Source organism: Cyanistes caeruleus, chromosome 28, assembly GCF_971803275.1.
Source record: "Cyanistes caeruleus chromosome 28, bCyaCae1.hap1.1, whole genome shotgun sequence".
Taxonomy (NCBI): domain Eukaryota; kingdom Metazoa; phylum Chordata; class Aves; order Passeriformes; family Paridae; genus Cyanistes; species Cyanistes caeruleus.
In genome coordinates this window covers 3,463,088-3,476,803 of record NC_141728.1, presented here as the reverse complement: position 1 = coordinate 3,476,803, position 13,716 = coordinate 3,463,088, and the positions used below count along the sequence as shown (strand labels likewise).

The 13,716-nt window shown below is 46.3% G+C and overlaps 1 long non-coding RNA gene across 1 annotated transcript; it reads left to right on the top strand.

Annotated features, from left to right (window-relative positions):
* Positions 1 to 208: 208 nt before the first annotated feature.
* Positions 209 to 4,842, top strand: LOC147649056 (uncharacterized). Its single transcript, XR_015279697.1, has 3 exons — positions 209 to 438; positions 725 to 971; positions 1,998 to 4,842. It is a non-coding gene; the product is annotated as an uncharacterized LOC147649056 (long non-coding RNA).
* The last annotated feature ends 8,874 nt before the right edge of the window (positions 4,843 to 13,716 follow it).

Below are 13,716 nucleotides of genomic sequence, written 5' to 3'. Positions count from 1 at the left end.
CCATGGTGACACCAATGAACCTCCTGGAACCAAGGGGCCCTTGTGACACTTTGGAACTACAGAGACCATTGCTGAGGACGGAACCTCATGGAACCAAAAGCCCATTGTGACAGATCAGGGCCTGGTGGAACCAAAAAGAGCATTGTGACACCGTGGGGCTCCATGGAGCCAAATATCCACTGGGACAGTGCAGAACCTCCTGGAACCCAGGGGCCTCTGTGACACTGCAGGGCCTCAGTCAAGGAGTGCAAAGGTCTCAAACATTCCTTGCCTTGGGGAAGGGGAACCTCCTTGGTGGCACCTTGGGCTGACACACACTTGTGGAGTGTGTCTGTTTTCAACAATGGAACTTAGGAGTGTCAGATTGCTTAAAAAAAAAAAAGGGAAAAACCTCTCTTTCCTGAGTGCAGGCAGCTCTCCAAGCAAAGCAGGTCCCAGGTGAGGGAGGATACAGAGGATGGGGTTGGGGAATATGGAGCAAGGTTGTCCACACTGGCTCAAACCTTGTCCTGGGGTGACTTTATGATACTGGTATCCCCAATCGTCCAGTTTATGTTATATATTAAGTTCTGCACCTTTAAGACTGGCTCTGAGAGCGATGGGGAGCAAGAAGAAACGCTCAGGTTTTGTTAAAGAAAAACATCACTCCCCCACACCCGGCTCCTGGACTGTGGTGTCTGCAGCACGGATACACCGCAGGACAGAGCTTCTCTCTGGTTTTTAGTTAGATTTAGCTAGCTGAGGCAGAAGAGTTCCCTGGATCTTTGTTTCCTTTCCTGGATCTGTGCAAACCTGTTCTGGACTGAAAAACACCCAGCCAAACCCCGGGAGCTCACGCCTGTGGCCCACCGGGGCCTGGGCCTCGGCACTTTCCAGCGCCGGAGGGACTGATAAGAACCTGAGCGAGCCGAGCTACACCACATGAAAAGGACTTTTCTTCCTGGATTTGCCATCCCATCGAACAGCAAAAGGTTTTATTATTTAATATTATTCAATTTCTGTTAAATAAACAGCTTTTTCCACTTCTCTCCAAAGAAATTTTTTTTTCCTTTCCCGGACCAGTTAAGGGGGAGGGGTCATTTGAATTTTTTCTCCCCTGGAAAAACCCCCATTTAGACTTTTTATCGCAAATTTGCCCTAAACTAGGACAAATACAGTTCTTGGCGCTCAGCGCGTGGAAAGAGAAAGTGGAAAAACCTGTAGTGATTACTGACTGTATTTTGGTTGTACTTACTCCGAATTGGGATAAAGCAGTCAGTAGCCGTTGTAATAAAGAATTGGATGAATAAAAATTCGAAAGAAAAGGTTTAAATAAAGTATATGTAATTGTAAATAATGAAAATATGGAATGAGAAATCCTCCTCCAGGTCGAGGCAGGATTTCTCTTCCAAAGTTACAGATTGCAAAATCCACCCAGATAACGAACCCCGGCAGGCACATCAACTTGGAGGAAAAGACAGGACAAAGACCATCATAGGGACAAAGAGCTAGCCTGAAAGTCTACCTCCGGACCTGGGCAACGCCCGGCCGACTTCTGCCGGAGACAATCAAGTGAAACAAAAGGGACAAGTCTCAGGAAGATGGTCGTTGCTAAAATTGAACACCCCACCCGCCAAACCTATGCTAGAGTAACTCAATCAAGAAGGACAAAGAGGAAACAACTCCTCCGAGATATCCATCGGCACTGGCCCGGATCCCTCGACTCTGCTGTGATGAAATATGTTAAAATACATACAGAATCACTTTGCATTTGAGGAGACTCTGCCCGGACACTTACTAACTCAATCTTCCAGGCCAGGAAATCCATTCACCTGACAATCAGGGACACTTGGTGAATGGAAACTAATTGGAATTCTAGCCTGGGGACACAAAATCTCTATAAAAACCCAGGCCGAAGAACCCTCGAACGTGGATTTGGGAACTGTTTTTTTTGCTGTTTGTTAATTTATAATAAATTTATCTTTTTTATCCTTAATCTGCCGTTGCATTTATAACAGATTGGTGCCGTGACTCGGATCGGAAGAAACTGTGGGAGAATCTCGCTGTCCAGGGGGGTACCCCCGCTGATTTCAGCGGCCTGGGGAGCAGAGACCCTCCGCAGTTCGCTCCGATTGCCGAACCAAATTTAGGCTGAGGAAAAAACCATAATAAAGAGGAAACGGATCCAGAGAGCTCGGGAAGGCGAGGAGCCTTCGGGAAAGCCGCGGCTTGGTAGCTCATAAAAAGTCATACGTGCACGAAGACGCCCTCGCAGGAAATTGCTGTAAGTACTGTGAGGTTGAGCGGGTGATCGGACGAGTTTTTGAGAGACGTGACCTGGTCACGAAGCGAGTGTGGACTTCAAGGCCGCGTTTCCATCCTCCCACGAGGGAATTGGATCGGCCGCGAAGGAAGCGATTCTGTGTGAAAGGGTCTCTCTTTCCTTACTTGTAAAGCCTGAGACTAAAGGGAGTCTCAGGGGACCGATCAAAAAGGGGGCTGAGAGAGGAAGGAACGTCCGATCGAGCTCTGGAACTGGTAAACTCTCTCAGCCAAAAGATCTAGAAAGCCGGAGCACTCAGAAAACCCTGGTACAGCTAACCGAGAGGTAAGTATTAGCGCTACCTTGGACTTTCAGAAACGAGAAGGAAGAACACAACGCAGAGCAGGTGAGAATCTTAAGAAACATGGGGCAGAGGAAAAGCAGAATGCAAAAATTGAATAACGAAAAAGGCCCCTCGGAGGAACCAGAACAATTGTTAGACATCCCACCGGAGAGTCCTTTAGGGTGGATGTTGAGAAATTGGGAAAGCTGTCCCGAAAGACGAGAGAAATCCAAAGCAAAGATGATTTATTACTGTGCCGAGATTTGGGGAGGACAGGAATTAAGAAACTGTCTCACTTGGCCAGTATTGGGGACATTTGATAGATGGACGTGCAGAGAGTTACTCGCACACATAGAGAAAAAGGTCTCGTCAGACGCTGAGGAGAAAGAATATGCCAAACTCTGGTTAAATACCAGAGTGCGGCTGTTTCCAATGAAACAGAAAAACGAACATAAGACAGAAACCTGGGAACCCCTGGATCACTTACCCCCTCCGTACCGCGGGCCAGTAGAGCCTTCGGTGATGGATCAAGTAGTGCCTTCAGCACCCGAGGGTTCCTTAGGGCAACTGGCAGGAGCACGCTCTCCTCAAATACCGGGAGTGGTGCCGGAAACCCTCACTACCCCCCCACCTGCAGAAACCCCAGCCACCGCACCCTCTCCAGAGTCGGTGTTGGTGCAAGGATGGGGTTTACCCCCTCCACAAATACCGGTCCGGCCATCACAGCCGGGACCACCAAAAGTATCAGAAAAAACCCCTCTGAGTCACCTAGCTGCGGCGGACTTTCCGCAAGCAATGAGGGGAAAAACTCCCGCAAACTCCAGTTCCCCTCCTGCAAGCAGGACTCGGTGGAAATCAAAAATAGGGAATGGAGAATGGGGAGAGACAGAAAATGGGCATCGAATGTTCCCTCTCAGGGAAGTGCCAACCGCCCCCGGAATAATTGGATTTGTGAATGTACCCCTTAACTCAGGGGATGTACGAGCATTCAAGAAAGAAATGGGGCGGTTGCTGGATGACCCATTTGGGGTGGCCGAAAGGTTAGACGATTTTCTAGGAAGTAGTATCTACACCTATGAAGATCTCATGGCCATCCTGAGATCCCTGTTTAACCAGGAGGAGAGAGAGATGATTAAGCAGGCAGGCATCAGAGATTGGGAAAGGCGTCACCCGCAGGGAACACCCGGCGACCAAAAGTGGCCGAGTGTGAGCCCGAGTTGGAGTGCCCAGACCGAGGAAGGAAGAAGGAGCCTGATAGATTTAAGGAATATCATCGTGCAGGGAATAAGAGAGGCGGTCCCCAGGGGACAAAACATAAGCAAAGTATTTGGGGAATGCCAAAGAAAGGAAGAATCCCCCACCGAATGGTTAGAAAGGCTGCGGAGAAGTCTGCAGATTTACTCCGGGACTGATCCCAGCTCTCCGGTGGGGGAAGTCCTGCTTAAAACGCAGTTTGTGGCTAAATCATGGGAGGATATTCGGAAAAAGCTTGAGAAAATTGATGGGTGGCAGGAGAAGAATCTCCAAGAGCTTCTAAGGGAAGCTCAGAAGGTTTATATGAGAAGAGAAGACGAAAAACAGAAACTTCAAGCCAAAATATTAGTGGCTGCAGTAAAGGAAGTTCAAAAACAAGAACAGAAACAAGGTAAATCAATACCTAAGAAACAAAAAGGATCTCAGAAGGAGGAAACTCCTTCTCGAAAGGATCCTCCAGAGTGTTTCTACTGTAAGAAAGTAGGACACATAAAAAGGGACTGCAGGAAACGAATAAAAGATGAACAAATATTTAAGGAAGATTAGGGAAGTCTTGGGCTCTTTCAAATGGGGACAGTAACAGCAAAAGAGCCCTTGATAAAACTGAAGGTAGGTCCCCACCGCCAGGAAATGAGTTTCCTGGTTGATACCGGGGCTGAAAGAAGCACCCTGCAGAAGTTACCTATAGGGTGTGAAACGAGTAAAGAAAAAGTAGTTGTAATTGGCGCAAAGGGAGATCCATTTAAAGTCTCGGTAATCAAAGAGGTGGAAATTGAGTCGGAAAATAAGATATGTTTAGGGAATTTGTTGCTTGTGGAAGAAGCAGACTACAATTTATTAGGAAGAGATATGATTATAGCTTTAGGAATAAATATCGTTGTGAAAAATTCAGAATTGGTAGTAAAAATATTACATTTAACTTCAAAGGATGAAAAGGAAATCGATCCCCGAGTATGGCACTCAAAAGGGGAAGTGGGGAAATTAGATATTACCCCCATCAAAATTGAAATTGAAAACCCAGAGAATCCAATAAGGATCAGACAATACCCCATCCCAGCAGAAGGGAGGAAGGGTTTGAAATTAATAATTGACGAACTGCTCAAAGGAGGCACCCTCGAACCCTGCATGTCCCAACATAACACCCCCATCCTGGCAGTAAAGAAAGCCTATGGGAACTTCCGATTGGTTCAGGACTTGAGAGCTGTAAATGCTAGAACCCGAACCAGGTTTCCGGTGGTAGCAAATCCTTACACTCTACTAAACAGACTCTCACCAGAGGATGTATGGTATAGTGTAATTGATTTAAAAGATGCATTCTGGACATGTCCTTTGGATGAAGGGAGTAGGAATTTTTTCGCTTTCCAGTGGGAGGACCCAGATACCAATCGAAATCAGCAATTGCGGTGGACGGTCCTTCCACAAGGATTCGTCGAATCTCCGAACTTGTTCGGACAAGCCTTAGAGCAACTACTCACTCAATTCACTCCAGAGGAGGGGACAAAACTATTACAATATGTAGACGATTTGCTAATCGCCGGAATCACGGAGGAGCAGGTGAAGAAATGTACCATTTCCCTGCTGAATTTTCTGGGACAAAAAGGGTTGAAAGTATCTAAATCCAAGCTGCAATTCACAGAGCCCGAAGTAAAATATCTTGGACACTGGATATCGCAAGGGAAAAAGAAATTAGATCCCGAGAGTGTGGTGGGAATTCTTGAACTTCCTGCCCCACAAACCAAGAGACAAATTAGGCAATTTTTAGGGCTCATGGGATACTGCAGACAGTGGATTGAAGGATACAGCGAAAAGGTGAAATTTCTGTATGAAAGGCTAAATACAGATCGATTAAAATGGACAGGGCAAGACGAAATTAAATTTCAGGAACTAAAGAATGCCCTCGTCACTGCTCCAGTTCTAACAGTACCAGACATAAGTAAAGAGTTTCAACTGTTTGTTGATATAAGTGGACAAACAGCACAGGGAGTTTTGACCCAGGAATGGGCAGAAAAGAAGAAACCCATAGGGTTATTGTCCAAAATCCTAGATCCAGTCAGTCGGGGCTGGCCTACGTGTCTACAAGCAATTGTGGCAGTAGCACTGTTGGTTGGGGAAGCCAAAAAGGTAACGTTTGGAGCTCCCCTGATAGTTTATACCCCCCATGACGTAAGAAACATCTTACAGCAAAGAGCAGAGAAATGGTTGACAGATTCAAGGCTTCTGAAATATGAAGCCATGTTAATCAGCTCGCCAGGACTGGAATTAAGGACGACCTCTGCACAAAACCCTGCACAATTTTTGTATGGGGAACCGACAGGTAAGCTACTTCATAATTGCATTGAAGCAGTAGAATTACAGACTAAAGTAAGACCCGATCTGGAGGATCAGGAATGGGAAGGAGGAGAAAAATGGTTCATCGATGGCTCCTCAAGGATGGTAGAAGGAAAACGTAAATCAGGATATGCCATCATAAATGGCATAACAGGACAGACTGTAGAATCGGGTCCCCTAAAGGCAAATTGGTCAGCACAGGCGTGTGAACTCTTTGCTCTCCTAAGAGCCCTCAAGGGCTTGAAGGGAAAAAGGGGAACCATCTATACAGATTCGAGGTATGCATTTGGGATAGTGCATACTTTTGGGAAAATTTGGGAAGAAAGGGGTTTGATCAACACCAAAGGAAAAGGATTGATACACGAAGAAATAATCAAACAAATTTTAGAAGCAGTCAGAGAGCCACAGGAGATATCTGTGGTTCATGTAAAAGGACACCAGACCGGACGACAATTCCATACAAGGGGAAACAATTTAGCGGATAAAGAGGCGAAAAGAGCGGCATTGTTGACCGTAAGTATTTCTGAGCTAGCCCCAAGGGAACCTCCAGAGGTTTCAGTGCTTCCTTCAGAAAAGGAGCAGGAAGACTTCAAAAAGGTAGGTGGACATTTCAAAGAGGGTAAATGGTGGTTACCTGACGGGAGGGAGCTGGTCCCAAAGGGAATAGCAAAAGGAATACTCAAAAGACTACATGCACAAACCCATTGGGGGACCAGGGCATTGGCGGAACAATTTTTAAAATTCTTCGGGTGTAAAGGAATCTTCGAGCTCGCAAAGCAAGAGGTACAGGGATGTGTGATATGCCAAAAGGTAAACAGAGCGAATTTTCGGCAAACCAATTGGGGAGGTCGGCCAATCTCATACCGACCATTTGAAAGAATCCAAGTGGATTTCACAGAATTACCAAAAATTGGTAGAAACAAATATTTGTTAGTTATAGTAGATAAATTGACACATTGGGTAGAGGCCTTTCCCAGAGCTAAGGCTACGGCCCAAACAGTGTCTAAAATTCTACTGGAAGAAATAATTCCTAGATATGGTATTGTAGACCATATTGACTCGGACCAGGGCACACATTTTACCTCAAAAATTATCAAACAGTTGTCCGATGCATTAGGGATCAGATGGCAATATCATACTCCCTGGCACCCTCAGAGCTCGGGGCAAGTAGAAAGGATGAATCAGACGTTAAAATCACAAATATCCAAATTGACAATCGAAACAAAAATGTCCTGGATCAAATGTCTCCCCTTGGCATTGCTGAATATCAGAACCATGCCAAACTCAGAGACAGGACTGTCCCCGTTTGAAATGCTGTATGGAATGCCATACAAGCATGGTATGCCGGTTGAACATCCTCAAATAGAGGATGTGCAACTCCAACCATATCTCATTTCTATAAATAAAAACTTACAGGAGTTAAGGAGAAGAGGATTGATTCCTCAGAGCAGCACGTTGGGATTTCCGATCCATCAAATTCAACCAGGGGACAAAGTACTGATCAAAGGGTGGAAAGAGCAACCCCTCAGTCCTCACTGGGAAGGACCATTCCTCGTCCTCCTGACTACAGACACTGCGGTTCGCACGGCTGAGAAGGGCTGGACACACTCTTCCCGAGTGAAGAAAGTTTCGGTTCACGATCCCCCCGAGTGGAAAATTGTAACCCCTCCGGGAGAATTGAAAATCAGGCTTCAGCGGAACAACAAATGAGCAACGAAGACAGGATAAGTTGTACCAATTTTGAATGTTATTGTTTTCCTTTTGTACATTTTAAGTGTGCATATTGTAAACAAACGTGGGTGACTCATTGTTTAGGGGGGCAAAAACCAAGAGGTTTGTGTGCCGCGTGTTACAAAGAGGAATTAGAACAGACCAACATTTTTCTAGCACTTGCTACCCGGGTGGGCATCTTGGAACTCAACTCTCCGGAGTGGTTCCGATTTTTTCAAAAGGGACTACGAGGTCATTTGGACTGTAAGGCGGAACCTCTAATAATTGAGTGCCGCCGAAACATAAAGGTACCGTGCAGGAGCGGCACGATCAAGGCATCTCGGTGGGCAACCTTTAAAAGGAGGTTTGCCACCAGGACGTCAAGGGCCCCTGAAGACAGTCCTTGCTGCCGAGAAGATGGTTATCCCCGCCGTATGTTCTTATACGGGCGGAGGGAATGGCAGAGGGATGCGATTGTGGGGAATCCTGACGATCCTGAACCTAGCCATGTGCTGGGCTGAGGGGATGGACCCCGAGGCGCCTCCAGGGATGACCTCCCTGGGGAAGTGTGAGCAGTGCCAAACTGCCACAGGAACCAAGCGATTGATCACTTGCCCTCCGGAATTGCACGCAGGGGAATGCTGGGCAAATGATACCCAAATAGACCTGTGTAAGCTAGAAAAGAAAATTTGGTGCTCCACCCCGGGGATAAGTACTAGAAAAGGGCGATCACATATCGCAGAGGGAAGAAAGGTCCAAGCGACCCACTTACGAAATAAAAGAGAAATAGGAGGGGTTTCCCCAATTTCGGTCTGCGGGCAGTGTAATAAAACTGTCTGGATTGGAGGAAAGAAACAGTCAACGTTCATTGCGTATCACAGAGTCAACCCCTTGTGTTACAATAAAGCAAACTTAAAATATTGTACCATGGGAGGGAAATTGTACTGAGAAGGGAGGAACCTGAAACACGAAACGAAAGTGTCATTCAGTAATGAACTTATAGTTTTGGATTTACTGAAAAATGACGATGACAGGGTGTGTCTACAGTTTGGTCAGGTGATCTGTTTTGCAAAGGATGAGAATGGTTCAGACCCTGAAAATAAAATAAAACAATTGACTCTTGAACTAAAAAGACAGGAAATGGAAAACAAAAGAAAAAGACTAGAACAAGAGAGGTTAAACTCTCTCAGTGAGCAATATGAGCAATTAGAGAAACAATACGATAATTGAAAGTTACCTAGCCCCAATCAGAATCTATTTATAGATCTGATGCAAGAAATAGCCACTGAATTAGGATTAACCAATTGTTGGATATGTGGCGGCCTGAAATCAGCCGAAAGATGGCCATAGAAGGGAGAAGGATTAACCCCGGAACAATTACTTAAGTGGACAGGATTGAAATTATCTAAAACAACCCGGAGACCAGAGGGGTGGGTGATTGACAAAAGAATCATTGGAACTTTTTGTGTCAGTCGGGAAGGAAGGGAATTCACCGAGCTAGTTGGTTACACCCCGTGTGTAAAAACTCTCTCGGTAAATTCAGATAAAAAGACAAAAATCTGGCAGCCAGAATCACCCGAGGGCTATTGGAGCCAATCTCGGGAAAATAATTGCGAATGGGTAGATTTAATTGGTTTATGCTGGAACAAACAGGACGGGGCGAATCCCTTCCATGCCTTTCTCGGCCTGAGGGAATATTGGGAGGACCCGGCAAAACTTAACAGAGATTGGAAGGCACCGGATGGGATTTACTGGATATGCGGAAAGAAAGCATACAGTGAATTACCCAAAAATTGGAAAGGATCATGCACACTCAGAATAATTCGGCCTTTTTTCTTTACATTACCTAAAGATGAAAGCAGGTCTTTAGGTGCTCCCCTCTTTGAAACTCTAGCCCGACAAAAGAGGGAATTGAAACGGGAGCTACCAATAGCCGGGGGTAACCACAAATGGAAAGGGGAGGAATGGCCCGCCAAAAAAATCATACAATATTATGGACCGGCAACATGGGCAAATGATGGCAGTTGGGGATATAGGACCCCAATCTACCTCCTCAATCGGCTCATTAGGTTACAGGCTGTGGTAGAAGTTGTTTCAAATCACACTTCAGAAGCCCTAGAACTCCTAGCAAAACAACATTCCCAGATGAGAGCTTTTGTATACCAAAATAGACTAGCTCTTGACTATTTGCTAGCTGAGGAGGGAGGAGTGTGTGGCAGATATAATGAGTCAGAGTGTTGCATGGAAATAGATGACTTCGGAGAAACTATAAAGGGTCTAGCTGCTGAAATAAAGTAAGTAGCACATGTACCAGTCCAGAAATGAAATTCAATTTTACAAGCTTCTTGGTGGGATCAAATTTTTGGACAAGGGGCATGGTGGAAAAAGCTAGTGTTCTTTATAGGATGTTCAATTGCCGGAGTCATCTTCCTACCCTGCCTAATTCCTTGTCTGATCAGACTGATACATTCTGTCGTTCAAGGAATGCAGATTGCCTCTCTCCCAATAGACCCAGAAAAGGCACAAGGAAACACTACCCTTCTTTCTAAAATCATGAAGTTAGAAGAAGAGAAGGAGAATAGAAATGCAGTTAAAGCGTTGAGAGAATTTGAAAACAAACATATGTTATCCCCAGAAAATGTAGAAGAGTCAGACAAAGAGGAAAACGACATTATCTAAATCTGTATTCCTCTGAAAAATGTACACAGACACAAATTTTTAATGTGGTCAAATTATTAGGTGGGGGACTGTAATAAAGAATTGGATGAATAAAAATTCGAAAGAAAAGGTTTAAATAAAGTATATGTAATTATAAATGATGAAAATATGGAATGAGAAATCCTCCTCCAGGTCGAGGCAGAATTTCTCTTCCAAAGTTACAGATTGCAAAAAGCCACCCAGATAACAAACCTCGGCAGGCACATCAACTCGGAGGAAAGGACAGGACAAAGACCATCATAGAAACAAAAGAACTAGCCTGAAAGTCTACCTCCAGATAAAGGCAACGCCCGGCCGATTTCGGCCGGAGACCATCAAGCAAGACAAAAGGGACGAGCCTCAGGAAAATGGTCGTTGCCAGAATCGAACACCACACCCGCCAAACCCATACTACAGAAACTCAATCAAGAAAGACAAAGAAGAGACTACTCCTCCGAGATATCCATCGGCGCTAGCCCGGATCTCTCGATCCTGCTGTGATGAAATATGTTAAAATACATACAGACTCACTTTGCATTTGAGGAGACTCTGCCCAGACACTTACTGACTCAATGTTCTAGGCCAGGAAATCCATTCACCTGACAATCAGGGACACTTGGTGAATGGAAACTGGTTGGAATTCTAGCCTGGGGACATAAAATTCCTATAAAAACCCAGGCCAAAGAACCCTCAGACGTGGATTTGGGAACACCTATACCTTGCGTATAGACCCTGTCCACCCAGCGCTGCGCTGTCCATTTATTGTGGTTTTTCCTCGCTGTTTTGCTGTTTTGTTAATTTATAATAAATTTATCTTTTTTTATCTTTAATCTGCCGTTGCATTTATAACAAAGCCAACTGACCCAAATTAGCCAGAGGGATATTCCATACCTCATGACAACATCTCAGAGAGCTAAGCTCAAGGAGAGAGGAGGAAAGGGGGGGCATTTTTGAGTTTTCAGTGTTTGCCTTCTGGAGGAACCATTATGTGTGCTGAAGCCTTTCTTTTCAGAAAATGTCCAAACATCAGATGGGAAGTAGAGAGTGACTTTTTTTCTCTTCAGCCCATGCAGGCCCAGATCTCTACTTAGTTCTTTATTTTACTGTAATAGAACTGCCTTGTCTCACCCTGCTGGCTGTTCTCTGTCTTATCCTCTTCCCCGTCCCAGTGGGAAAGAGAGTGACAGAGCGACAGAGTGGGCACCTGGCACGCAGCCAGGGTCGACCCACTGCAGTTGTTTTGGCACCCGAATGTGGGGGGATATAAAGTTGGTGAAATGGACTATAGCAGGAACCTCGAGGGGGCAGGCTGGAACAGCAGAGGAGTGCAGGCCTGGGGTGGCAAACAGTTTAGCAATGAGCTCGAAGCTGTGGCAGGAGCAGCATGAGGCTGGGCAGACCCAGGGATATTGAGCTAAAAGTGTACTAAAAATCCAGAGCAGTGGCAGAAACAGCAGGGTCTGGGCGGCCCTGGAAGGAGAAAAAAGGTGGAGGGGGGGATTGGTTTGGGTGTTCCCTGGCTGTCACCTGTGTAATGCCCTGGCAACAGCAGCAGCTGCTGGGCTCCCGAAAGCAGCCGTGAAACGCTCCCTTTCAGAGGTGGTTGGGTCCCGGTTTTCCCCTGAGGCACCCAAGCAGATGGTGAGGATCCCTCCCAGAGTGATTGGGTATTGAAAGGACCCAGTTACATGGCCACACTTGTGAGCAGAGGCTCACCCACATTAAAGAGACTCAGTGATAGAAAAGTTCTGCAGTAGCAGTGGATCCTCTGGGCAGCAGCAGTCCAACACCAAAACCTCAACCATCTGCCCTTTGAGCCGTGTCCCCCAGCTAAGAGACAGCCATAACCCCACTGCCTGTCCCTTCTCCTGTCCTGGTGGGGTGTTGAGGAGTTCTGTGAGCGTGTTTTGGGGGCATTGGTGTTGGTGGGTGTGTTGGGGAAGGAGTTGTCTGGAAGTGAGAGGTCTAGGCTGGAATTTGAGTCAGTTTGATGGCAGCATCCGTGGTTTGGCACAGCTTTGGTCATGGAGGACATAAGGAATAGCTGTGACTTTTTCTGTTAGCGGTCCTGGTTCTCATGCAAAAAAAGAAGAGGGGAGAGCTGTAATTTATTGGCCACCTAGATATCTGTACCAGGGGCAGGATTAGCCTTTTTGCAATCTACTCAATTGTCTGGACTACTTTTGTAATACTGAGTGGACTTTCATTCCTTGAGAGCTTTAATCCTTCAGAGAATTAAGATATTATCATCCCTCCATAGAAAACCAAAGCTTTGCAAACCAAAGAATGGCCTTTTTTTAGCCTCTGTGTAGTGTTACATTTTGTAAAGTGACTCTCAATGGATGATGTTAAGGCAAAGGACTTGCTGCCTTGAGATGGGAAGCAAACTTGCAGATCTTTCAAATTCTCCGGTCATTCCAATTAATTGGTGAAGTCTGCAACTTTTTGGAACTTCTTGAGTTGAGCAACGGGGAAGTAAAGCTCTCATGAATTGAGGGTCCTTAAATGCCAGATCCTTCTGTGCCTTCCCAACAAAGATGTTTTTGAGCTGCAGGAAATGACTTCAATGGGAAAATAATTCCAACATGTAATAATCGGACCAAGGCTAAGCGTTGCCAGCAGTTGTTCCAGATGCTCCTGCCAAGACCCCTGCAGGAAGGAGCCCAGCCCCCAATGCACCTGGGCTTTGGCTGCCCTCTGGCACAGAAGCCCCCCAGGGGCACAGGTCTCTGGGGCAGGAGAAGGGCACCAGCACTGCCAGGGCTCGGCTGGGGTGGCAGGTCTGCCTCAGTGGGGACTCTGTCACAATTGCTGATTTCAGTGCTGCCAGTCTCCTGTGCAGATTCTGTGCAAGGCCCTGTGCCCTTCCTGCTGCGGCTGTGTCGGCAGCCCTGAGGGCTCCTTCTGCTGCCCTGAGCCTGCAGAGCAGGGCAGCGTTCGCTGATGGTTTGAGGTGTTCCTAAAGATCCTGTCAGGCTGTCTTAGACACTTTGGGCAAGGGATTCCTTCCAACCTGGGTCACTTTGGGGGGGATGGGGGTGGAACCAGGGCAGGTGGCAGTGCGTTCATGGGCCCTTTGTGACACGGTGCAGCATGGTAACCGTGGAATGGAAAGGGACAGGGTGTCCAAGGGCCCTTTGTG